The sequence below is a fragment of the Cnephaeus nilssonii genome (genome assembly GCF_951640355.1).
Source record: "Cnephaeus nilssonii genome assembly, chromosome: 6".
Classification (NCBI taxonomy): Eukaryota; Metazoa; Chordata; class Mammalia; order Chiroptera; family Vespertilionidae; genus Cnephaeus; species Cnephaeus nilssonii.
Genome location: NC_137077.1, coordinates 58430623 through 58445856, shown reverse-complemented (window position 1 = coordinate 58445856; position 15234 = coordinate 58430623). Strand labels below are relative to the sequence as shown.

Genomic DNA, 15234 nt, shown 5'->3' with positions numbered 1-15234 from the left:
TCACAGTTCAATTCCCAGTCAGGGCACATGTCTGGGTTGTGGGCTCGATGCCCAGTGTGGGGCATGCAGGAGGCAAGCAATCAATGATTCTGTCTCATCATTGATGTTTCTATCTTTCTCCCCCTCTCTTTTCCTCTCTGAAATTAAAGTATATTAAAAAAAAAAAAAGATTCAGGAATCCTGTCTGGGAAGCCTTCCCTGACTCCCTTACATTGTTTCCTCATAGATGTTTCCACAGTGCTTAGCACTCAGTTTTATTACTTCACTTATTTTATGACATATTGTACCTTTAATTTTTAGTTTGTCTGTCTTGCCGAATGGATTGAGACCTCCATGACAGGAGGAATCATGATACACTTCATATCTCCAGCACCGAGCACCCATGTCACTTGGCACTTAGCACGCCTACAATAAACGTATGCTTAATAAAAATGTTTTTGCCTAGCCCAGCCAGTGTTGCTCAATGGTTGAGCTTTGACCCATGAACCAGGAGGTCACAGTTTGATTCCCACTCAGGGTACAGGCCCAGGTTGTAGGCTTGATCCCCAGTAGGGGTGTTCAGGAGGCAGCTGATCAATGATTCTGTCTCATCATTGATGTCTCTCTCTCTCTCTTTCTCTGAAATTAATAAAAATACTTAAAAAAAAGTTTTTGCCTATGTTTACTAATGTATTTATGCTCTTTTAAGAAAAAACTCCTTTCACTGTTTGGCACAGAGTACTCAAATTTTTGTTGAAAAAAATTACTAATTGAGGCAAAAATATATTTGCTTATAATAAATAATACCAAATTTCTCCAAGCAATTGTACTTGAATACTAAAATCAAAAGAAGAACCACCACCTATTACACCCCTTTGTCTGACTTTCATTTAGTTCACTATCTGCAGTGTGTCTCTGAATGGATTTTTAAAAAGTCCCTGACACAGAGACCAGTGCTCATTTTCATAGTGACACATGTCAGTTTGTAACTGAATATAATTCAATGTCAACAAATTAAACAACAAACACAGTTTTAAAGATAAGTAACTGCCTGTCAAGATATCATAACCAATATATTTTGAGATAAACCTTATATTTAAACCATTAAGTCCTAAATGGCCCCCCAAAACATACTATTCGTTGAACATAATGTTTTAAGAAACTCACAAGCTAGATTTTCTAAAAATTTGTATAAACACATATATAAATACAGAAATTCAATAGCCAGTTTAATTGTTCTACTAATGCACATATAATAATAGTTTAAAAACTAAACTGATGCCAGACTTTTCTACCTTATCCTGAAAATACCATGCTTTTCTACTTGAAAATAACATTATTCTAGGAGTCACTATATTCTTGACATAGTATAAAAACCAATTAAAATATTATAACTTCTGATATAAATTTATAACTTCTGATATAAATTTATAACTTCTGATATCAATTATAACTTCTGATATAAATTTCAAGGCATAACTGTAATAGAGGTAAAACAATTAAAATATTTTCACACTCCAGATGATATCAGTATTAAGTGCCATCACTCTGATTGAAGAAAAAGACAGTTTCTTAAAGTTGGTCAGGCAGCTTGATTTGTGATTTATGCAACTCATTATTCAATATGAGGCTATTTTAGAAAAATAAACATCTTTGACAAATATAAGAAAATTTGATACATGGACTGGCACCAGTAAATATATTTTTAAAATAATTTTCATTAGTTCAATAATAAAAATCAAAACCAGAGTTCTGAAGCATCTCTCTCAAAAGTTCTACTACAAAAAAAAAATATATCACTTTCCTATCTGGTTAGGACTGTTCCTAAAACAATTCCTTTCTTAAGACACACATGTATTAAGATTCATACATGTGCTGACATAGGAAATTTCCTTCTTAACTTGAAAGATACTTTACTGAGTAATGTAATATGGACTAGAAGTCACACACAATGTATGTTGTGCCTATGTAGATATATCTCTTACTTTCAAGGATTCTTATACTGTAAAATAGAACAAACTCATCCTTCCATAATATACTTGGTTTTTCTTAGCAAAACATAGTATATGAATGTTTCATAAGAACAAAAGAAATTATATAGACAGTATTAATATGCTATTTTTGTGGTTATTTAGGAGTTTTATGACACTCTACCAGTCACTTGCCATTTTGAACTTTACCTCTCTTAATTTGATTTCAACTGTCTGACATTGACATATGCTAATACTTCAATATTTCAGGGAGAACTATCTCTTACAATTAATCACCAAAAAATGAGGTCCATATATGAAGTAATGTGCTTGATCATTCAATACATTACCTTAAGTCACATTTGTTTACATCATAAGTGTGCCTAGAGTTGGTCCTAAAATTGAGAATTTTGTCAAATACCATGTTAAAAATAAAGCAATAATGAGAAGAAAAATATTATGTACCAGTATTTACAATTCTTAATGCAAAAGAGAAAAGGTGAAAGATTTACATTAATGAAGAGTCAAATGCACTCATTAACTAGGCTAAATATTTCTATATTTAAATATATTTTATGATTCTTAGGCAAGTTAAAGTGTGCAAAATTGACAAGAGCATTTAAAGACCTAAGGATTAAAAAACTACATTTCATATTATTTGGTAGGCTTTGGGTATTCATTAATTTAGCCTTTGTGATATAATGACTAGCTGCCTAAATGGAAGGTTTTGAGACATAAGCTGTTATAAAAAGTTGTTGATTCATAAGGAATGATGAAAATGGCCGGTGTATGTGTAAGCCAATCATTTTGTGAGCAGACAGTACTGCTAAGTATTTATTCCTCAAAGTGGCTTTGTGGTTCTCTATTTATGCTTACATATGCATTTAAAATGGAAACTATGAGTAATAAGAGTATTCTTGAATGTAAATCTGAATTAGGATCTTAAGACATATTCTTAGGTTTAATGATTTAAACTGAGCCTTAGCATGTACTCCTCCCTTCTTAGAATATCCTTCTCCTGTAAGATTACTACTTATTCTTTAACACTCAGCACCTCTTACAAACATTACATCTTCCTTAGCACCTCAAGGAAGAACAATAATACTCTTTCCTCTGGACTAACTCTATACCTTGAACTCAATTATATTAAACTTGACAGCAGAGTCCATGCCTTATTCTCCTTTGTACCTCAGGGTCTAGCACAATGCCTGGCACATACCTCAATAAAGTGTACTGATTGAATGAAAACCTGTATGGTAGAAAGATTAGAAGCAGTCCTTACAGAGATTGAGAGTAGAAGGAAAACACTTGACTAAAGAAATCTGAATTGCACCCTGTTATATAATATAACCTGTCTAAAAGTCCTACAACTCAAAAATAAAGTCCAAATCCTGTAATGCCTAAAGAGACTTGCCTAATAAGGAAGTAACTATTGTGAATGCCCCAATAGCTATCAAGCTAAATACGTATAAGTAAAAGATAAATGAAGGAAAAATAGTTAGAAATATATTTTTATGAAGGCTTCTTTCCCCCAAATCTTCAACCTGTATTGTAATAAGATATAAAAATTCTAGAGAATTCTTCTAAATAATCAAATGTCTCATCAAGTAGACATTCTGCTATATGGTTCAATGTGTATAGACCTTTAACCACTGCCACAATGAAAAACTATTTAAAAAAAGAATGCATAAAGTTTTAATTCTCTATGAGAAACTCTCATTATAAATTTTCATCCTTAACCCAACTTCTTAAAATTAGAATACTATATAAAATAAACTTTATTTTTTTATTATTTGGAAAGACTACAATGCTTTGCACATAACTTTTCCTTATATACACATGCACAAATTCTATTGCTCTTACATTACTTTTAAAAAGTTCTCCTATTAAATATGTTCTCATTAATAAGATTGATGTTTCTAGAGCTCTCTGAAAAACTGACTCATAGGAGTCTAAATTTGTATTTCACTATAAAGTTCTACATAGTTTTAAAAAATTGTTGAAGTGAAATAAAGTTCGACTATATTACCAAATCTCAAGTCGGTAATCAACATGTTTTAGGAAATGAATAATTAGTAGCAATCCCAATAATTTGTAATGAATCTGGAATTTCCCCAGTACCTGGAAAATAGCCAAAGTAATCCCCTTCAAAAAGAGAAAGTTGTCTTTTGTAATGCTGATTATGAACCACTCCCTTTCTGTTCAGGTGCTCCAGAAGCCCAATTTTCAAGTGATCATGTATGCTCACTATTTTAGTAAACCGGTAACTAGAACAGGAAAGAAAACAAACTTAATTTTTGATTACCTAAAGCCTTTGAGTTGTATAACTCATTCTGTAACTGATCAAAATGTAAAGCCCCTCACAGTCCTTTAATAAAAAGTAGCTACACCTTCAAACCAATCAATACTAAAAATAAAAACTCAACCTAAAATGAGAAAACCATTTCATTATGATTGAAAAAATATGAAGTAATCCATGGTTCAAGTAACCTTAGAATACCCACCCCCACAATTTTTTTTCTTTTTGGATTTTAATATTAGATGGATAAAGAATTTTCATATTTGCCATGTTACTGTTTTTCAATTAGTCATGACAATAGTGAAAACATTCTAAAAAGGTACTGTATAATCCTGAAGCATTCTGTTAATACTGGAATACTGACTATAGTTGAGTAATTAAATAGATGAGACAGGAAACTGTAATAAATACTTTTACAATGAAGAACTACAAATATAAGCCTGCCCCTTCATCAAGTAGATTTAAATAATGAGGTATTTTTAAGACACCTGATATTTTATCTTTTCTCACTTTTTTCCCCTAGGAAAGGAAAATCTCATGTCAATTCTGAAGCTTTGCCACCTATTTTGGGAAAGCAAATACAATTATATAGCTTTTCCATTTTGCATTGCCATTCTCTCTTCAAGCTTTCTTTAAAGAACATATTTAAGTAAATGAGATATAAGGAGATATAACTTTCCTTTTTTTTTTTTTTTAAGTTTAAAAAACTTATTGAACTAGGTTCCCCCCACTCCCAACTAGTCAGTTAAGACTAGCATATACTCTACTTAAAACATTGGAATTTTATGGCAGCATTTTTGAACTGGACAGTAATGTTCTAGTATTTTAACATACATCATTATTATGTTATATATTAATAATATTATTATTAATACTAGAGGCCCATTGCAGGAAGATTCCTGCAAGAACAGGGCTCTGGCGGGCTTCTCTCCCGCCACCACCACCCCCCCGCGCTTTCCCTGCTGCCTCTGTCCCCCCCCCCCCCCGACGCTTTTCCTCCCGCCACCCCCCTGCACTTTCCCTCCCGCCGCCACCTGGTGCTTTCCCTTCCCTCCCACCGTCTCTGGCCCCCACCCCACGCTTTCCCTCCTGCAGCCGCTGTACCCCCTGCACTTTCCCTCCCGCCACTGTTGCCCCGTGCTTTCCCTTCCGCTGCCGCCCCGCACTTTTCTGCCTCCTGCCGCCCACCCTGCCCGCGCTTTCCCTCTGGCAGCCGCCTTGCTTTCTTTCCCTCCCTCTTCCTTCTATGCTGTCTTCAGTCTTCACTCCTCCCTCCCTCAGCATATGCAAATTAACCACCATCTTTGTTGGGTTAATTTGCATACTCGCTCTGATTGGCCGTGGGCATAGCGAAGGTACGGTCAATTAGCATTTTCATTTATTAGTGTAGATGGTCAATATTTTTAAAGCATGAATAAAATTAAACTGCACTTAAAGTCCTTGCTGTCACCCTTTCCTTTAAAATCTATGGAAGTTCTTCTTTACACACAACTTGAATTAAAAAAAAATTCCCAAGAAGTATGAGATCTAATGGAAAACATTTTGTTGGCTAGCAAAGAAATGTTAATAACTCCCTCCCCTCCTCATCTACAGAATTGAGTAAAAAGAATTCTAAGATTGTCAAAAAGACTGTTACTTGCCACGAGTAAATCTGTAACTAGAGCTATTGGTGCTAAAAGAGCCAAAATTATGTAAACACCATTGATTTTTATTTATTTGTTTATTTTTAAAATATATTTTTATTGATTTTTTACAGAGAGGAAGGGAGAGGGATAGAGAGTTAGAAACATCAATGAGAGAGAAACATAATCAGCTGCCTCCTGCACAGCCCCTACTGGGGATGTGCCCACAACCAAGGTACATGCCCTTGACCAGAATTGAACCTGGGACCTTTCAGCCCGCAGGCCAACGCTCTATCCACTGAGCCAAACTGGATAGGGCAAACACCATTGATTTTTATCTTAAAAGCTAAACGCAGAAATTGGATAGAACCACTTGCAATATAAATATGAAAGCTTCTCGGATACTGACAATGATTACACAAAGAAAAATGCTATAAAGTTTCTGGTATGTGTATTTAAATGAAGTTTCAAAACTACTAGACTATAATAGCAAATGTCTAATTTCTTAAAGTAACAGGGTATTTAGTGAGGGATTTTGTTTACACATTCACTTTATGGGAAGCATGCTAAAACCAAATGGTTCTAATAACATCAATAAACATTAGTATAAGTTATATTTATTTTTAAAAACTAAAGTTTATGAATTAAATTTTAATGTTTAGTGTCTTATCTACTACCTGATTAATAATTCAAAACTGGTTCATAGTGAAATAAATGCCAACATTTTAGGCAAGCAAAATAGTTAAAGGTCAGTTTAAGAAAAACAATAATTCTTCATAATTTTGTATGTGATCAGTCCCTTGCACTAATATTCAGTAAAGAAACAATTTTTAGTAAATAAAGTATTAAGAACTGTGTGGTTTATTGATCTTTTGGTTCTTCTGCAAAGGCATACAGGAAGAAACAACAGAAAAAAATTATTTAAAAATTTAACTGGTTCAACTACCAAGTCACATATTACTCTGTATCATTTCATTATCCTAGGCCCACATTCAATAAATACTTCAGGTGAGTTGCAACAGAAATTTAAAGACTGTATGTGACAGTATGAAACATGAAGGTTTCTAGTTATCTCTATCTCTATAGATAAAAGCCTAAGTAACCATTACAACAGAACAACCGGTTGACTAGTCGCTATGATGTGCACTGACCACCAGGGGGCAGACACTCAATGCAGGAGTTGCCCCTGGTGGTCAGTGTGCTCCCACAGGGGGAGTGCTACTCAGCCAGAAGCCGAGCTCAGGGCGGGCGAGCGCAGCTGCGGCGGCAGGAGTCTCACCTGACTGCAGCAGCACTACCGAGTTGCGGCAGCAGGCACAGTGGGCAGGGATGAGAGTGAGCAGTGCAGCGCCCAGCCCTGGTTCTGGCTCCTTCCTGGCTGCTTGCCACTTGGTGTACTGCTACATCCCTTGGGGGATGTCCGACTGCTGGTTTAGGCCTGATTTCTGCAGTTGGACATCCCCCAAGGGGTCCTAGACTGTGAGAGGGTGCAGGCCAGGCTGAGGGACAACCCCCCAATGCACAAATTTCTGCATCAGGCCTCTAGTCTTTAAAATAAAAACTTTAAATTTATCTAAATAATCATCCAACATATATTTATTAAGAACAGATTATTTTAAGAATCTCCAGAACTATAGAAATAATGTTCTTAAAAAAATTTTTTTCAATCATTCACAGAAGTCATTCAAGGAACTATTTGCATGGTGGGGGTATGCTTTGCCAAGCTGTGATTAACATGGCAGCCTAATCTAAGTGCTACAGATCAAATACATTGGAGGGACATAAACTGTAGTATTTCTTGGCCTTTATATATATTATAGGTCTCTGACCCTTTGGTTGCAAGGAGTAAATCCTATATAATAAAAGCCTAATTTGCTAAGTGTCTGGTTGTCCGTTCAACCAACCAAAGCATAGTCCTATCCAATAAAGAGGGAATATGCTAATTGACCCCCACACCATGCAAAGATGGCGGCGCCCACAGCCAATAAGGAGGGAATATGCTAATTGACTGTCACACCCTCAAAGATGGCGTCACCCACAGCCATTAGATGGCGGCGACCAGTCCCCTCAGCCCTGCTGGGGCACCTGCCTCCAGAGTCCCCCAGTCCCCTCAACCCCCTAGCTGCCCATGGCTGGCCCAAGGCACAGGCAAGCCTTGGATGGCAGCTGTCCAGCCGCCCAGGGCCATGTCTGGTAGGTTTTCCTTTTTTAAATTGAATTTACTGGAGTGACACTGGTTAATAAAATTATATAGGTTTTAGGTGTACAATTCTAAGATACATCATCTGTATATTGTATTGTGTGTTTAACACCCCAAATCAAGTCTCCTTCCATGCTAACTTTTCTAATGCAGTATATTCTCAAACCATCTATGTGAAGAAGTACTTAAAAAAATTTTCACCAAATTGTCACAAATGAATCATTAGAAAAATGAAATAAAAACCACTGCCCCATGTTTATTAGATTTAAATGTAAACTTTTCCTGTAAAAGTTTTGGGCCACTTACTCTTAATTTCTATACTTATTTTATTGCCGACCAGCACTGTCTCATTCATAGACACATTGTGAGAAGCACTGTTCCAATGTACTTACTGAGAGTATACCAAGCATTGGGGATATAAAAGAAAACCAAAGATATCTCTACTTTCATGATTCTCACTATATAATAAGTATTTGCCAGAATAAAACAAGAGGGAACAGGAGGTGTCGGAAAGACAACTAGTGAAAAGGTGACAGTGTACACAAAGAGGTTTGAAACAAGGAATTTCAAGGACCTTCAATTTTGGCTAAAGAGGTAAGTAGGGTTTAGTTTGGATTTTATCCTTTAGATGATGGGAAATGGATTTTAAGCAAGGAGATAACATAATCGTATTTGCATTTTAAAACAATGACTCAAAGCAGTCTACTAAATGGACTGGAAGAGGACAAACCATGGAACCAAGAGTTGGGTTCTAAACGAGTATTTTAACACATTGTAGATGATCACGAGAATTCTCTCTTCATATTACATAGTGTTTGTTACAAAGTAATATACTTTAAAAAGATATTAGCTTGTAAGAACATGCAATAAAACTTCAAAATGCAAGTGAACCTTTACAAAAACATTTTACATAATTGTTAAAGACTCATTCAACAGAAATTTATCTGGCCACTGGGTAAAGCTAGCAATAAAACTACTGGTCTGCAATGTGTTAATAGTTCACATAAAAGATGTTCAAGTACTGAGACAGTGTACTGACAAGAGAGTGATATTTAGGAGGCAGTAGAATGCTCAGGATTTGGGCTAATAAGTCTCACGTTTTTTACTTGAGTTACTAGATGGATGGTTTACTTACAAGAGAATGTAAGAAAAGGATGAGGTTTCTGGGGACATACGTTTAGTCTTGTTGAATTTAAGTTGTCTATAATATATAAGCTAGGCATAATGTCTATCTAATCTATAGATATAAAAGCCTAAGTGACCATTACGACCAGACAACCAGCCAGTAGCTATGACGCACACTGACTACCAGGGGGCAGACGCTCAACGCAGAAGCTGCCCCCTGGTGGTCAGTGCACTCCCACAGCCAACCTCTTGCAGCTGGCCAACCTCCCGCGGTCCCTGACCCTGGCTGGCCAGCCCCGATTGGCCCTGATTGCTGGCCAGGCCGAGGGACCCCACCCGTGCACAAATTCATGCACCAGGCCTCTAGTAGTTATATATTGGAGGGACATTCAAGAGAAATAATTATGGTTGAGACAGATTTGTGACTTGTCAGTTATAAGGAGATGTTAACTTCTCAAAGATAAAGAATACAGCAAATAGGAGGTCAAGAGTAACCTTATAAAAATCAATTCCTATAGTATGATATGATAGTGAAAATAATTACATAACAGCAGTTGATACTTTAATGCTGCTTATTATGTGCCAAGCACTTTGTAAGAACTGCATCTTAATTTAACAGATGAAAAAATTAAAAAGCTTTTAAAAAATTTTTAAAGAAATATTTTTATTACTGATATCAGAGAGGAAGGAAGAGGGGGAGAGAGACAGAAACATTAATGATGAGAGAGAATCATTGATTGGCTGCCTCCTGAACACCCCCTACTGGGGACCAAGCCCAAAACCAAATCATGTGCCCTGACTGGAACCAAACCATGACATCCAGGATCATAGGTAGACATTCAACCACTGAACCACATTGACCCAGCAAGAAGCTTCTTATTTTTATCCAAGGTCACATAAGTTATAAGTGGCAGAACTAGGATTTGAATCCAAGTTGTCAGTTTCCAAAAATCCATGCTTTTTAAAAAAATTTATCTTTACTTTTTAAAATATTACAGATATTCTCCTCCCCACTCCCCCATTGACCCCTTCTAGCTCACACTGTCCATCTTCCACACCCCAGGCCTTCAACACACTACTAGGTCTATCGGTTAATAATGCGGATTTTGTAATCAAAGAAAACACGATTAATATCAAGAGAAACATCAAAAGTGCTTTATTCAAAGTAATGTCCATCGCTAGCTACACATTTCCCCCATCTTTCAGGTAATTTGTGCATACCGTCCCAATAGAACTTTTCTTGTTTTGAGGCAAATCATTGAGAGACCCAGTTTTCCACTTCTTCGTATGATTTAAAGTGCTGCTCAGCAAGTGCATGTGCCATCGATCAGAACAAGTGGTAATCTGAAGGAGCAAGGTCTGGTGAATATAGCGGGTGGGTTAATACTTCCCAGGCAAGATCTTTTAATGTGTCTTTAACTGGTTTTGAAGTGTGTGATGGTACATCATCATGAAACAAAATTACTTTGCTGTGTCTTCTGGCACATTCTGGTCATTTTACGATCAAAGCGTGGTTCAAATTGATTATTTGTTGTAGGTAGCGATCAGTATTAACGGTTTCACCTGGTTTTAGAAGCTCATAATACACCACACTTCCTGATCCCACCAAATGGAGAGCACTGTCTTCTTTCTGAAGCAATTTGGCCTTGCAGTGGATGTTGATGGTTGACCTAGTTCAACCCATGATTTTGTGCATTTGGGATTCTCAAAATAAATCCACTTTTCATCGCCAGTCACAATTCGATGCAAAAAAGACTTTCTTTTTTTTTTTTAAATATATTTTATTGATTTTCTTACAGAGAGGAAGAGAGAGGGATAGAGAGCCAGAAACATCGATGAGAGAGAAACATCGATCAGCTGCCTCCTGCACAACCCCCACCGGGGATGTGCCCGCAACCAAGGTACATGCCCTTGACCGGAATTGAACCCGGGACCCTTGAGTCTGCAGGCCGACGCTCTATCCACTGAGCCAAACCGGTTTCGGAAAAAAAGACTTTCTTTTGTGCCGTTGAACCAACATTTTATTGATGACTTTTTAGTTTTCCATTTGTCTTTCGTTCAGTTGATGTGGCACCCATTTTCCTTCCTTTAAAATCTTTCCCATTGCTTGTAAACGATCGGGAATTGTTTGCTGAGCAACGTTTAATCATTCTGCAAGTTGTTCTTGAGTTTGTCGCGCATCTTCACCCAATAATGCTTGTAATTGTTGGTCTTCAAACTTTTTTGGCTGACCTGGACGTTCTTTGTCTTTCACATCGAAATCATCACTTTTAAAGCATTTAAACTAGCGTTCACAAGTATCTTGAGATGGAGCATGTTCACCATAAGCTTCCCGAAGTATTCAGCAGCATTTTTCTTCAAAATAAAGTAATGAATTAAAACTTCCTACAAATGCTTTTGTTGGCATGAAATTCAACATTTTTTTAAGTGTAAAAATATCTATGATGTTAACACCTTCAGAAAAATTGACATATGTTTTGAAGTTTGTTGTCAATACAACAAAGTAGCATACATATCAAATCACATATATATCAACATATGTGTAACTCCATCTACTGAAAAAAATCCGCATTATTAACTGATACACCTAGTATATAGTCTGTGTCTATGGGTTTTGTATATATGCATATAAGTTCTGTGGTTGATCTCTTCCCACCCATCCACAAAATTTATGCTTTTAACTTTTATACTATGCCGCAGAGATAAGAACTACTGAATGAGAGATGAGAAAGGAGAAGACCACCCTTTTCAAGGTCAAGGCTCCTCTTCATTCCACCCCTCCTACCCAGTTAAAAAAGACTTAACGCCCAGCTGGTGTGGCTCAGTGGTTGAATGTTGACCCATGAACCAAGACATCACCAGTTTGATTGCCACTCAGGGCAAATTCCTGGGTTATGGGTTCAATCCCCAGTAGGGGACATGGAGAAGGCAGCCAATCAATGATATTTCTCTCTCATTGATGTTTCTATCTCTCTACTCCTCTCCCTTTCTATCTCTTATTAAAACAAATAAAAACATATTAAAAAATAGAAAAATAAAAAAGACTTAACCATGTATGTATGCTGAAAGAAAGACAGTTATCAGGTGAGGCTAAACATATAGAAAAAGAAGAGTTGATTAATGGAACAAGTCTCAGGAAGATGACAGAGACACTTTTGGTATGGTAGTTAATGAGTATAAGAGGAATCTTAAAGTATACATATCTTACTATCAATAATTTTCTTATAAATAATTAGTAATATTTTTGTCAAAAATTTATTTTTAGTTTCTTTTAAAAATAGATATTAAAAGCCTTACTGAAAGTTTATAATGCTCAGAAAAGCCCCGGGCAATTATTGAAGAACTAGAGGCCCGGTGCACAAAATTCGTGCACGGGTGTGTGTGTGTGTGTGTGTGTGTGTGTGTGTGTGTGTGTCCCTCAGCCCAACCTGAACACTCTCCAATCTGGGACCCCTCGGGGGATGTAAGACTGATGGTTTAGGCCCGATCCCTGTGGCAGTCGGACAACCCTCTCACAATCTGGGACTGCTGGCTCCCAACCACTTGCCGCCTGCCAGCCTGATCACCCCCTAACCACTCCCCTGCCAGCCTGATCGACGCCTAACTGCTCCCCTGCTGACCTGGTCGCCCCTAAGTGCCTCCCCTGCTGGCCAGATTGCCCCTAACGGCCTCTGCATCGGCCCCCACCACCGTGGCTTTGTCTGGAAGGACGTCCGGATGGATGTCTGAAAGATGTTGGTCTAATTAGCACATTACCCTTTTATTAGTATAGATAACATATATGCCCCTAAAAAGTTATATTATTTTACACGCTTTAAATTATACAGTACACATTCACCCTCTTTTACCCTTTTTTCCCCTCTAAATATATCTTATTTATTTTTTTCATGGAGAGAAAGGGAGAGGAATAGAGTTAGAAACATCAATGAGACAGAAACATCAATCAGCTGCCTCCTGCACACCCCCAAATGGGGATGTGCCTGCAACCAAGGTACATGCCCTTGACTGGAAACTAACCTGGGACCCTTCAGTCCACAGGCCGATGCTCTATCCACTAAGCAAAACTGGTTAGGGCCCCCCCCCCCCCACTTTTTTTTTTCTTTTTAGATTACCCACATTTGTACATACGACATTAATTCATTTTCCATTGATTTTTAGAGAGAGTGGAAGTGAGAGGGATAGTGAGAGAAACATCAATGTAAGAAACTCCCTTCAACTGCCTTCTTTAGGAGCTCTGACCAGGGATCCAACTTGAAACCCAGGTATATTCTCTGACTTGGAATAGAACCTGCAACCTTTCCGTGCACAGAACCATGCTCACGCTCAACCAACTATCTACTTCAGCCTGGCTGTTATACAATTTCTGGAATTTTATTTCAATTAATTCTCACAAAGTCTGTGGTTTAGGTAATATTCAAACGTTGCTAATGAGAAAAAAACAACCCAACCTCTTCGTTTTGAGACATTATTCTTCCCTCATTGCTGCGTTTTCCTGCCAGCCATAGAAAGGCGCTTGACAGTGGTTTCACTGGATTCTCCTCACCACAAACCTCTCCAAAGCCTCCTCTGCACTGGTACTGAGGCTGTCCTGGAGGGCCAAGAGGCTAGGTAACAGAGACAACAGGATTTGGACCATTGGATCCACCGTATCTGCCTCTCCTCTCTCAGCCTTTCACCACCATGCTGGAGAAGGCAGGGCCAGCAACTTCCAGCAGCACCAAGCTTCTGGACAGGCCAAGGTTTGTAGGGCTAGCTCTTTGAACACCCCAAGTCCTGCAGTCTCTCCCTCTCAAGAGCAGCTGTCGCCCCTGAGGTTATAGGGCTGCCCCGGAAGTCCTCTGTGCACCTCCCATCCGTGGCAAACATGGCAGTGGACTCGCAATGGAACTACTATTTTTAGATACTTTTAAACACCCCAACACTGATGTAAGACTTCGCTTCTTGATTCTGACTCTGCTTCTCGACTGTGGGACAGAGACAAAAAGTCCTTAGGCATGCTTCCCTCCAGCCGGTGGCCTTAAACTCTGCACGTACACACCCCTTCCCCCCAGCTGGGTGTGGGCACCACGTCTGCGGGAGAGCATCGGTGTCCAGGACATTTCTATGCATTATCTTAGGCTCCTGCATCTTTGGTTGAGTTGGCTGTTCTGCTTGCTTTGCTCCCCTGCTCCCTTACCCATGTCAACTTTGAGCCTTGAAAATATCTTGGTTCTCAGGTTTAGCTCAGGTGGTGTTTGGGAGGGTCTCAGACTGCCTGTGTTTGACAGCAGTTTCAGAGACCGAGCACGTCGCGATGGCTTTGTGATTCCTAAATCCCTCCTCTCAGGTCCTTTTTCTAACGGGCGTTAGGTTGCCCAGATGTGACACTCATTCGGTTTAGGATTCACCATTAGGACATACATATTTGCACAGAATGGCTTTTGCGTGGAGGATACCTGCAAGGAGGGGAATTAGCAGTGAAAGGAACCAATGGCAGATTTGGAACCCTCAGACAGGGAACCTCGCTCACTCCCCGCATGTCTCCCGACTGCACTCCCTGCATGTCTCCCGACTGCACTCCCTGCATGTCTCCCGACTGCACTCCCTGCATGTCTCCCTCAGCGGCCGGCCTGGGTGTGCAGGAGGCTTGGCTTCCTTCGCCGCCGGCCTCCCGCCCGCTCTGCCGGCTCCGTGGCTCCAGCCGATGCTGCCATCTTTGTGGCCATAGGAGTGGCCATTTTTGTTGCAGAGTGATGGTTAATTTGCATATTACCCTATTAGATAGGATTACTTCTAATATCTCATATATAAAATCACAAACACACATATATATTCATACATATAGTGGTATACATAATGAATATACATGTGTGTATGTGTCAATAATTCAGTTTATATTTTTAGCAAAATCTCTCTAAATAAAGGCCATAGACATATTTTTAATTATATACGAGGTGATTATAAAAGAGGGTCTTCCAGTAAATCCTTCAAATTCAAATAGACATCATCATTGATGTAATTACTTTAGGAGGCTATATGTTTGTTCTATTGATATTGTCA

At 38.4% G+C, this 15234-nt stretch overlaps 1 protein-coding gene across 4 annotated transcripts in view; it reads right to left on the bottom strand.

Annotated features, from left to right (window-relative positions):
- USP15 (ubiquitin specific peptidase 15) overlaps positions 1-15234 on the bottom strand; it is a 103449-nt gene that overhangs the window by 30416 nt on the left and 57799 nt on the right. The window contains exon 1 of one of the 4 annotated variants that reach the window (XM_079775919.1): positions 4071-4216. The exons of the other annotated variants lie outside the window; for them this stretch is intronic. The gene's annotated coding sequence lies outside the window, so the exon portion shown is untranslated. Of the gene's footprint in view, positions 1-4070; positions 4217-15234 lie in introns of those variants that run through there. 4 annotated transcript variants of the gene reach the window in all.